The sequence below is a fragment of the Lepus europaeus genome, chromosome 2 (genome assembly GCF_033115175.1).
Source record: "Lepus europaeus isolate LE1 chromosome 2, mLepTim1.pri, whole genome shotgun sequence".
NCBI lineage: Eukaryota > Metazoa > Chordata > Mammalia > Lagomorpha > Leporidae > Lepus > Lepus europaeus.
In genome coordinates, this window is record NC_084828.1 from 126,821,991 (window position 1) to 126,834,270 (window position 12,280).

General features: G+C 44.8%; 1 protein-coding gene across 1 annotated transcript in view; it reads right to left on the bottom strand.

Moving 5' to 3' along the window:
- ARHGEF26 (Rho guanine nucleotide exchange factor 26) overlaps positions 1-12,280 on the bottom strand; it is a 133,733-nt gene that overhangs the window by 61,565 nt on the left and 59,888 nt on the right. The window lies entirely within an intron of this gene.

Consider the following 12,280-nt stretch of genomic DNA (forward strand, 5'->3'; position numbering starts at 1 on the left):
GTTGAGTGTTTACATCCCATCAGCAGTGTAATCACATCCATCCTTCAAATGAGCACAGCCTGGCCATGTGACCAGCCGCACACTGAGCACTCTGACCAGCTAGGATAGAGTCAGCCCCCTGGGAGGCCAGCTCTGTGGGGTGGGACTTCAAGATGATTCAACTAAAGTTGTCCTATTTGAAAGAAGAACCTGATGCAGAGTTTGCATGTAGTAACCTTTCCTCTACCATCTCCTAGAGCTGAAAGCATTATACATTCTGAAGGCTTTTGTAGCTGCTTTATCAACTTAAAGGTGGTATTACATTTTTGAAGGTAAAAAAAAAAATTACAGTGAGGTAGCTAGCTGCTTCAAAGATGCTTCTCTGCTTTGCTAGCTTCTCCTTTGCCTTTGTGTAACAGGAAAGACTTACAAATGAATCAAAGACCCCCATATTATTGTTGACAGCCTTCTTAAAATTCAACCAGGAATGTAACCGGCATATCGGATGTGGGCATTCTTGATAGCTTTTGGGAAGTCTGTCCAGTAAATATCCCAGCAATTAAGGAATATGTACTCTATAGAATACTATACAGCAGTAAAAAACAATGAAATCCGGTCATTTGCAGCAAATGGAGGAATCTGGAAAACATCATGCTGAGTGAATTAAGCCAGTCCCAAAGGGACAAATATCATATGTCCTCCCTGATCAGTGACAACTAACCGAGCACCAAAAAGGAAACCTGTTAAGTGAAATGGACACTATGAGAAATGGTGACTTGATCAGCCCTTGCCCTGACTATTGATGAACAACTTAATACGTTATCCCTCTTAGTATCTTTTTCTGTTTGTTCTACTTAATACTATTGGTTGAATTCTGTAATTAATACACAATTGTTCTTAAGTGTTGAAACTTGAATGAAAAGTGATCCCTGTTAAATATAAGAGTGGGAATAAGAGAGGGAAGAGATGTACAATTTGGGACATGCTCCAGCTGACTTGCCCCAAATGGTGGAGTTAGAAACATACCAGGGGATTCCAATTCAATTCCATCAAGGTGGCATGTACCAATGCCATCTCACTAGTCCAAGTGATCAATTTCTGTTCACAACTGATCATAATGATAGGACTAAGAGCCAAAAGGGATCACATAACAAGACTAGTGTCTGAAAATACTAACTGATAGAACAAAAAAGGGAGAGAACGATCCAACATGGGAAGCGGGATACACAGCAGACTCATAGAATGGCAGATGTCCTAAACTGCACTCTGGCCTCAGAATCAGCCCTTAAGGCATTCAGATCCAGCTGAAGAGCCCATGAGAGTATTTCAGGCATGGAAAGCCAAGACACTCTGGCCAAAAAAAAAAAAAAAATGACCTAAATGAAAGATCTCCACTAGTGAGATCCCAGTGGAAAGAACAGGTCATCAAAGAAGGAGGTACATTTCTCTGAAGGGAGGAGAGAACTTCCACTTTGACTATGACCTTGTCCAAATATGATAAGAGTCGGCGAACTCAAAAGGCTTCCACAACCTTGGCAACTTATGACAAGAGCCTAGGGTGATTACTGACGCCATAAACAAGAGTGTCAACAACAGGAGTCACTGTGCACTTACTCCTCATGTAGGATCTCTGTCCTTAATGTGCTGTACATTGTGATTTAATGCTATAACTAGTACTCAAACAGTATTTTTCACTTTGTGTTTCTGTATGGGTGCAAACTGTTGAAATCTTTACTTAATATATACTAAACTGATCTTCTGTATATAAAGAGAATTGAAAATGAATCTTGATGTGAATGGAAGGGGAGAGAGAGCAGGGGGTGGGAGGGAAATTATGGGGGGGGAAAGCCACTATAACCCATAAGCTTTACTTTGGAAATTATATTCATTAAATAAAAGTTTAAAAAAAAACAATCTACAGAGGGTATTTAAACTTCTCAAACACATACCATACATCTGATTTAATCAGTCAACCAACAAAATCTCTTTTGTGTGTGCAGCATGGAGCAACAGGCTATGGTGGATGCCAAGGTACAAACAACTGATAAACATGAACACCATTCACTGGGCCAGGTCTAGTGCTATATGCTTCCTATATATGGTCTCATTTCATTTAATTCTCAAGCCTGCTTTATGAGATGCCCATTGCACCCATTTCACAGATAAGAAAACCAAAGCTAAGAATACTTAAGTCAACTCACCTGTGCCAGAACCTGCACTCCTATCGCTACACCTGCTGCTACTACTCAGGTGCAAGCTGCTCTTGCTGTTACTGCTGGGCAACTCTCATAATAACATCCAGCAAGAAGAATCACAGCAGGAACTAAGAAGAAATATGTTGCTTTCTAAGAAGACCACCTGTTAAATCATCTCAGCAAGTAAACTACACAAACTGTGAAGACCTTCACAGATTTATTCCATGTCAAGATGTGCAGGACAACAGAACAATCAGCAACCACACCAGCTGCAGCCTCTAGGAAAGTATGCAAGAGGCTCACAGCCTGCCATATGCTCTGTTCCATGTCCACTTAGCAAAGTCCCATACTGCGCTTGCAGTGCTCTGTGAAAACTCTCAAAGTGATTCATTTTGGGACTCCTTGTGCCCTTCCCTGCTGCTCTCCTCTTTTCCTAACGAACCCCAACCAGTGTTTAAACTTCAGATTAAATTTCACCACCTCCAGGGAGCTTTCTCTGACCCTACCGGCTCCCTTGTTTCCCTTGTTTTAAGTCTCTGCAAACCCCTTCATTGTTCCTTTAATAGACCTACTATGAGTGCAACTAATTATTTCATGATTGATGTTGACTGCTGTCTCTTAGCAAGGTTCAAGGACAGGAGCCATGCCTATGGTGTTACCACTCTATACCCAGGACCTGGCCATAATGCTTAAATATAATGCTTGAAAGGAGACAAGCAAATAATTGGCAAATGAACACATGGATGATTATATCAAATTTGTTCTTTTAAATGGAAAGTTATAAAAGACAGAACTCCAAGCACAGGCTTTTTTTTTTTTTTTTTTTTTTGACAGGCAGAGTGGATAGTGAGAGAGAGAGATAGAGAGAAAGGTCTTCCTTTTGCTGTTGGTTCACCCTCCAATGGCCGCCGCGGTAGGCACGCTGCAGCTGGCGCACGGCACTGATCTGATGGCAGGAGACAGGTGCTTCTCCTGATCTCCCATGGGGTGCAGGGCCCAAGCACTTGGGCCATCCTCCACTGCACTCCCTGGCCACAGCAGAGAGCTTGCCTGGAAGAGGGGCAACCGGGACAGGATTGGTGCCCTGACCGGGACTAGAACCCGGTGTGCCGGCGCCGCTAGGCGGAGGATTAGCCTATTGAGCCGCGGCGCCAGCCCAAGCACAGGCTTTTACAGTCCTGGCAGGCAGGGTCATGAACAAGAGACCCAATCCAGCCAATTTCTTCAACACCTGCTGCACTTTTTGAAAAATGTGCTAGACCAGTCTCAATTCAGAGAAAATTCCAGTAAAGCTAAGAAGCTCAGCACTTAGAATTCTATCTCTGGAAGCACAAAGAGCAGCACTCTGGTTCTATCAGCACTGTCCTGTGCCCTTCTCACCATGGCAGCCTTTCAAAGCACTCTTCCTTCATTAACAGCCATCTCCCTACAGCCAACTCAAACCACTCCTGGACTTCCTCCTCACTTGAATGAGCCGTCTGTCAACCTAAGTGGCTGCAGTATTCCTCCAGAGAGGGTCATATTCACTTAGGCTGGAGACATGCAACATACCAGGCAGGTTTCACAAGTCTAAGTTTCTGTTATATAATAAAATATCTCCGCGAGACAAAGAAATATTCCAGATAAGTGGCAGCAAAGTATGTGCTGCTGGAAATATTTTCTTAACAGAGCACCGAGAGAACATTCTGTACTCTACCAAAATGAATTTGCATTCTGCTGTGGCTAAGTGAGACTTGGGGCCTGTTTGTTTTGGTGGTCACATTGACACTGAAGATCAGCATTCACTTCTGTTAGCGCACTGGCCCACAGATAGTAAACCCAGCAGGGGTACCACATCAGTCCATGGTAGCCACCAATAAACAACTGTGGCACTCTGCCAACATGCAGAATTTGCACTCCATGCAGCCATTCTCAATCTACCAAAATTGATTATGAACAAAATGAAGTTCTCCTATGAATTCTTCACCAGTCTAACTGATTGGAAATGCGTTTATTTGACAAAAATTAAATAAATAAGGCTATTGTTGCAATCAGAATATTCTGCATCAGGGATCTAGAAAAGATCTCAAGACATTTCCTTCTCAATAGACTATACATCTCCTCACCTTCCATTTTAGCTTTTTCCTCTGAAACTTTATCTCTGGATTGATAATGAGGATAAAGGCTGAAATTCAAAGCATTTTGGAATGCAAGGAAAAAAGTTCTAAACCAAAATATCTGGTAGCTCTTTCTTCCTACGTGACAGCTCCTCCTTATGCTTTGAACTCTCTATGATAAGTTTTCTTAAAACTTCTTACCATCCTGGTAAAAGGTATAAGATCAGCCTGGACATGGGGCAGAAGAGACTGAAGTAAAAGAGATAAGTGAAGGTGATTTCCACTAGTGTGAGTCAAAGGGTGCTCTTATCCTTAATCCCACACACTCCAGAGCCTGTAAGTCCAGCTGCACACAGGCACCTCAGTTCAAGGCACAAAGCAACCCCAAGAAGGGAGGTGCTAGGGAGGTGGAGCTGGGGGCCAGGGAAATGAGGGGCAAGGAGAGACTACAGACATACCTGTCCCTGAAGACTCCTTGGCACTAGGCAAGGCTCTGCCTTCCCTCATCCTTCCCGTCACTGATAATGGACTTGCTAGAAGGAATGTACACAGAGCCATACAGAGGAGAACGGTATAAAAAAATGACTTTGAAGCTTACCAGCAGACTGCATTATTGGCTTAAAACCATGAATTTGAAGTATTTATCATCAGAACCTCTGTCACAAAGTGGAGGGGAAGGCTCTGGCCCCATGGTAAACTTTCACACGCTTTATTCTTTTGTTCCACATGTATTGTTTCAAATTGCAATTTCTCTAAGAAATGAGGATCAGCTTCTAAAGAATGACAGATACCATACACCAGCACTCTTTTCCAAATGTCCATAGAAGAAAGTCTGGGTCTGCATGGGCCTGGGAAGCCCTGGGATATCACAGATGGTTTTACAGGTTTTATTGTGTTTATTCATTCATATCTAATGGGACTTCCTCCCTCCAATTTTATCTTTGACCATGAAGACCGAGACCAAGCATGTCTGGTTCACTGCTGGATACCAAGGGCCCACCAAAGAAGTAGCACTCAACCCCTGTATTGACTGGGTCACTTCTAGTTACCTGTATGCCTCCTTACTCTGCTGTAAAGTGTCACCTGCCATGGAGAGGAACAGTGAGTGTTAACACAAAGCAAGTCTCCCAGGCATGGCTGAAGAGCTGCATTAAATGACAGGGCCCTCCTGATGGCGGTGGGCTGCAGGGAGGCCGCACTGAATGGCTGTGCCTAAAGGCAGCGCTCTCAGCTATAGGCACTGGGCTGGCAACTCTCACTGTGGATGTTTACGCTGCTTACACAGCATCAAGATGAGAGCTTATACCCTCAAGAAGGGTTTAGCTAATCCTTCGCCAGGCCAAATTCTTTGAAAGCACAAAACCTAGAAAAGGTTTACGACTTCTGAGGCACTGTTTCCTCTTAGTCGATGAAGGCTGCATAAGCAATCCAGTGACCCTTTCACTGTGGCTGCTGGGAAGGGCGGCCCTGTGTTTAATGCTTACTCAGAGGCTGGACCAGAAGCCCTAGGCATGCAGGCTCCTCTCATCTCTGCTTTGGTCTTGTCTTCTGTTCTCCACGTGAACAGCCTCACTGTGTACGTGTCTGTTATTGGAAGCTGCCTGGAGCCTTCTAAGGAGGCAGTCCGGGTATAAGGTATGAAGGGTAAACAAACTGGAGAAATGTGGATTCTTATTTGGTGCTTGAAAATGGCACCAAGAATGAATTTACAGAATACTGGGATAAAGTCAAATGAAACAGCCTTTTCATACCAAGGCCCCTTTTCTTATTGTGCATTGGTCCTTCCAGGATAAAAGAGATGCTTTCTATGGCTCTCATCAGTTTCATTTTTTCAAAATGGAACAGGGACACAGAATTTTCAGAAATTCTAGAAGTCAGTTTCCTAAGCCATAATATTCTAAGAAGAAAGGTGCTAGTCTGCAGGAGGGCAATAGAATTTCATGTCTTTTCTCACATTTTCAAACCTGCTCCAGCTTACAGAGTAGCTGATTCCAGGGTACCCCTTCACCTTTATTTTTATCAAAGGCTTTGAAAATAGCATCCTCTTAGGCAGTTCTTAGTACCGCACCTGTGAGCCAAGCATCCAAAGAACAGGATCTGTGGGGTTCCTGTCCTGATTTGAAGTGGATGTGAGAATCATCATACATTTCTATTTCTTCAATTACTAAAACAAATCTAACAAAGGAATGGAGAAGAGTGGGTCTCCACTGAGCCCAGCAGTAGACAGGGATCAGCTCAAGAAAGACCACTGGCAACCAAGTGAGGAGGGAAACGCACCAGGAAGAAGAGAGATGCAGTGGGGGAGAGGAGACGGTGCGACGGGGCAGCCTCTGAATTGCCTCCTCCACCAACGCTTTCCACCCAGGCTCTCCTGCCTGCCCTCTCTCCCACTTTTTACACTTTCCTTTTCCTTCAACACCAGTGAGATGGGTTTTTCACCTCATGATTAGATGCTATCATGAAGCCATCTCACAGTTTACCACACTAATACACTATAACAAGGCCAACTGTGCCCCCTGGGTATCATACCTTTGGAGAATGTAACCAGGGTACTGCTCTGGCTGGAGTCAGACCTCCTGGGTTCAAAACCCAGGCCTCTCTCTTACCAGCCATGGAACCTTGGGTAGCTCATTTAACAACTCCATGTCTCTATTTCCTCATTTGCAAAATGGGACAAGTAATGGTATGACCTCAGGATATTCTCATGATGAATAAATGAATTAAAACATGGTAAGTGGGGCCGGTGCTGTGGCGTAGCGGGTAAAGCCACTGCCTGCAGTGCCGGCATCCAATATAGCACCAGTTCGAGTCCCGGCTGCTCCACTTCTGATCCAGCTCTTTGCTATGGCCTGAGAAAGCAGAGGAAGATGGTGAAAACCCAGAGGAAGCTCCTGGCTCCTGGCTTTGGATCAGCGCAGCTCCAGCTGTTGCGGCCAACTGGGGAGAGAACCAGAAGATGGAAGACCTCTCTCTATATATCTGCCTCTCCTTCTCTCTGTGTGTAACTCTGACTTTCAAATAAAATAAATAAATAAATCTAATAAAAACCGTGGTAAGTGTTTAAAACATGGTCGGGCACATGGTGCACGCTCATTCACAATGATTGTCATGTGAAGCACAATCAAATGCCTTTCCCTCTTATATGAATTCACAGGATTCACATGTCTTTCAAACAGTGCTAGCAGGCTTTCTTCCTCTTCCAGAGCACTAAGTCCAAGCATGGCAAGCCCAGGTCCTGTACGTCCATCAATTAAGTCTGGGTGAACAAGTGCAATATCATCTGGCCAAACACCAGATCCACTCAAAAATCACAAACGTATCCATCCACTCGTAAACATTTAACAGGTGCCATAATACCGAAATTAGAGGAGGATCCAGCTGGAGCTTGTTTTTTAGGTCCTGTGTGTTGCTACCTCCTCAGGGAGTTAGACATGAGAAAGCAAACAGGGAAACTAACAATTCTCTGCCCCCTAGAAGAAGCAGGACATTTCCTTACACACTCAGGGCCTTGGGCTCCTAATCACTGTGAAGAAGAAGTCGTGTCACAATTAAGAGGCCCGAAGGCAGGCAAGGCACAGCCAGGCTTGGCAAGCACACAAAGTGTACCACGTTTATTTTCAGAACCCCCTGTGGCAAGCTAAATCACGGCCTCCAAAGATGTCTATGCCCGGGGAACACATTAACTTATTGGTAAAGGCAGGAGGATCAGAGCCAGAGCAGAGAAGATGCCAGGTACCCAGCTTTGAAGAGAGGAGGAAGGTTCCCAAGTCAAAGAATACTGGTGATCTGTAGAAGCTGAACAGGCAAGGAAACGAACTCTCCCTACAGCTTAAGAACCACTGGCGGGTAGAGCAAAACACCTCCTACTAAATCATATGCAAAAAGCTGGGAAGTGATTGGAAGATGGGTCAAGACTATAGATGTCAAGAGTGCCATGTCCAGTATTTTCCACTATTTTCTTATGTAACAGAGAACCATGGTAGTTTCTGTATTTCAGGGAGATAACCCTGGAGCTAGCAGGGTGAAAGGTATGAGGAAGAGCAGGGCAAGAATGCACTGAGGTGCGAGGAAGGAGACAAGGTGGCCATGGGTCTGCACATCTCATCCGCTTCAGATGCTAGCCTCTGCCATTACCCAAAGTGCTAGGCACAGTTTAATATGACCCAGCAACTCCACTCCTAAGTACATACCCAAGAGAAATGAAAACCTAAACAGAAAAGCTGGCACGCGAATGTTCACAGCAGGGTAATCTATAATAGCAAAAAGGAGAAACAGGTGGATTCTCTATACATGGAATACTGTTCAGCAATAAAAAGGAATAAAATAGTGACACATGTTACACCTTGGGTAGACCTTGCAGACATCATGTTAAGTGACAGAAGCTTGTCATAAAATACTACAGTGCGAATGACTAATGTGAAACATAGCATGCAGTCAGATCAAGAAAAACAGAAAGTAGATGGGTGGTTGCCTAGAGCTGAGGAAACGAGGAGGTTAAATGAGGAGCAGGAGGCAAGGGGTACAGCACTTATTTCTGAGATGATAAGAACATACACTTACGAGGGCTGCACAATCTATAAGTATACTACAAACCACTGAACTAAATAGTTTCAATGGGTTCTTTGTGTGGTATGAGAATTATTATCTCACTAAAGCCCTTTTAATAAGAGGGCAGCAGCCAGGGACACAGGCAGCTGCTATCAACTGTTTCTGTTGTATATGAAGTGCTCTCTTTCCTGCTTTCTGGTATAGCAGATTCTCTTTGGGTTTCAAGTCTTTCCCAGTGACTCTTACGAAAAATCCCAAGAATTAAACAATGGAGGAGAGCTGTGTTGCTCGAGGCAGGGTCAGGAGGCCCAGAGCTTGTCGGTAGTCTGGCTTCCCTGACACCCAAATTGGCTGACCTACAGTGCCTTCAGGGAATTCCAGGACCCCCAGAGCACCATCAGAAATCCCTCCACAGATCCAAGAGGCTGAGCAATGTGGGAATGTTAAGCATCTTTGCAGGGTCAGTGACAGGGAATTTAGCCAAAGTCCTTGCAGTCACAGCAGGGAATCTGAGACACAATGTTCCCACCAAAGCCAGCTCTGCTCACTGCCCAGTGTCATCTTTTAAGCACCATATAAAATATACTAGTTGGTAGGAATGATCTCTAGGAAATGTTTCTTTTTATATCCTCTCATGAGGTTGTCAGAGCAGCCTAACGGAAGGGTCAAAATATTCAGCAAATACCTTTTTCTTTTTTTAAAGCATTTTTAAAAATTTATTTTTTAAGGAATACAAATTTCATAAGTACAACTTTAGGAATATAGTTATTCTTCCCACCACACCTACCCTCCCACCTACACTCCCACCCCTCCTCCTCCTCCCTCTCCCCTTGCCAGTCCCATTCTCCATTAATTTTCAGTTAGCTTTGTACACAGAAGACCAACTCTATACTAAGTAAAGATTTCAACAATTTGCATACACATGCACACACACACAAAACTTTCAGAACTAGTTTTACAGTTAACTCTCATAATACAACTCATTGAGGACAGAGGTCCTACATGGGGTGTTAGTGCACAGTAACTCCTGTTGTTAATTTAACAATTAACACTCTTATGTATGATGTCAGTGACCACCCAGGGCTCTTGACATGAGCTGCCTAGGCTATGGAAACCATTTGAGTCCACAAACTCCATCAGTATTTGGACAAAGCCATAAGCAAGGTGCAAGTTCCACTCTTTAGAGAAAAGTACATCCTTCTTTGAGGGCCACTTCTTTCCACTGGGGTCTCACAGAGATCCTTCATGTAGAACTTTTTTTTTTGCCACAATGTCTTGCTTTCCATGCCTGAAATGCTCTCATGGGCTTTTCAGCCAGACCAGGAAGCCGTAAGGGCTGATTCTGAGGTCAGAGTGTTACTTAAAGAGTGGAAAAATCTCTTTCTCATAAAATACAAAATCTAACCTAGCATTGATTGGTGTTTGTGTTCTTTTTTTTTTTTTTAAGATTTATTTTATTTATTTGAAAGGCAGAGTTACAGAGAGAGAAGGAGAGAGAGAAATTTTTCCACTGGCCACAACAGCCAGAACTGGGCCAGACCAAACCCAGGAGCCCAGAGATTCTTCCAGGTCTTCCACTTGGATGGCAGGGTCCCAAGCACTTGGGCCATCTTCCTGCTCTTCCCAGGCCATTATCAGGGAGCTGGATAGGAAGTGGAGCAGCCAGGACTTGAACTGGCACCCATATGGGATGCCAGTAATGCAGGCAGCCCCAATGCTGGTCCCTATGCTACTTTTTTTTTTAAGATTTATTTTATTTATTTGAAAGATAGAGTTACAGAGAGAGGTCTTCCATGCACTGGTTCACTCCCCAGATGGCTGCAACAGCCAGAGATGTGCCAATCTGAAGCCAGGAGCCAGGAGCTTCTTCTGGGTCTCCCACGAGGGTACAGGGGCCCAAGGACTTAAGCCATCTTCTACTGCTATCCCAGGCCATAGCAGAGAGCTGGATCAGAAGAGGAGTGGCCAGGACTAGAACTGGCGCCCATATGGGATGCCGGTGCTTCAGGCCAGGGCTTTAATGTGCTGCGCCACAGTACCGGCCCCCTGTGCTACATTTTATACATGAACCCTTTCCTTCTTTTACTTCTGTCCCCAAACCTTGGCCCCAAAGCACACATATTCTGCAATGGGCTCTCCATGGTATTCCATCACCCCACTTTTTCCTGTTTTAACCTACTTTTAAAGAATCCACCACCCATACCCCCCAAAAAACTTCCCTTGCCCCATCACCCGCTTTCTCTGAAACCTCAAAGGATCCCAGCTTTCTAAAGCAAACTTGTAAGTACTGACTTCTTGCCACAGAACCCCCGTAAGAAAAGCCCACAGATGGACACCTTGTCTGGGTTAGCTCTCAGCTGGCCTCTCAGCAATGTTACACAGGCCTGGACCAACCTTAGTGCTGGGAAGCAATAACGTCCCTGGGCCATCGCACTGCTTGTTATGATGCTGACATAGGTCAGCATGACTGTGCCTTTTCTCCAGAGGTAATGGCTTACAAAGCTTTCAGGGAATCTCTCATATTTTAGCTTGCCTTTTTAAAATTGACTTCTTGAGTCGGCGCCGTGGCTCAATAGGCTAATCCTCTGCCTAGCGGCGCCGGCACACCGGGTTCTAGTCCTGGTCGGGGCACCGATCCTGTCCCGGTTGCCCCTCTTCCAGGCCAGCTCTCTGCTGTGGCCAGAGAGTGCAGTGGAGGATGGCCCAAGTGCTTGGGTCCTGCACCCCAAGGGAGACCAGGAGAAGCACCTGGCTCCTGCCATCAGATCAGCGCAGTGCGCCGGCCACAGCGCGCCAGCTGCGGCGGCCATTGGAGGGTGAACCAACGGCAAAAATGAAGACCTTTCTCTCTGTCTCTCTCTCTCACTGTCCACTCTGCCTGTCAAAAAATAAAAATAAATAAAAATAAAAATAAAAAAAGAACTTGTATTTAAAAAAAAATTGACTTCTTGAAACTGGTGTTGTGGTACAGCAGGTTAAGCTACCACCTGCAATGCCAGCACCCCATCTGAGCACCAGTTCAAGTGCCAGCTTGTTCCACTTCTGATCCACTTCCCAGATAATCTGTCTGAGAAAGCATAGCTGATGGCCCAAGTGCTTGGGTTCCTGTAACTGACATGAGACACCTGGATGGAGTTCCAAGCTCCTCACTTTGGCTTAATCCACCTCTGGCTGTTGTGGCCATTTGGGGAGTGAACCAGTGGCTGGAAGATCTCTCTCTCTCTCTCTCTCTCTCTCTCTCTCTCTCTTTGTTTCTCCCTCTCTAACTATGCCTTTCAAATAAATAAATAAATCTTTAAAAATAAATAAAACTGTTGCCTTAATGGTTGCAGAGGAAACTATATGAAAAAGCTAATCTGGACTGTGGCCAATATACATAAACACCTGCATTGGGTCAATTTTCCACCAGTGAGTAGCTCCCAATCATACTCTCCATCCTCACTGCCTATCACAGAAGCAGAG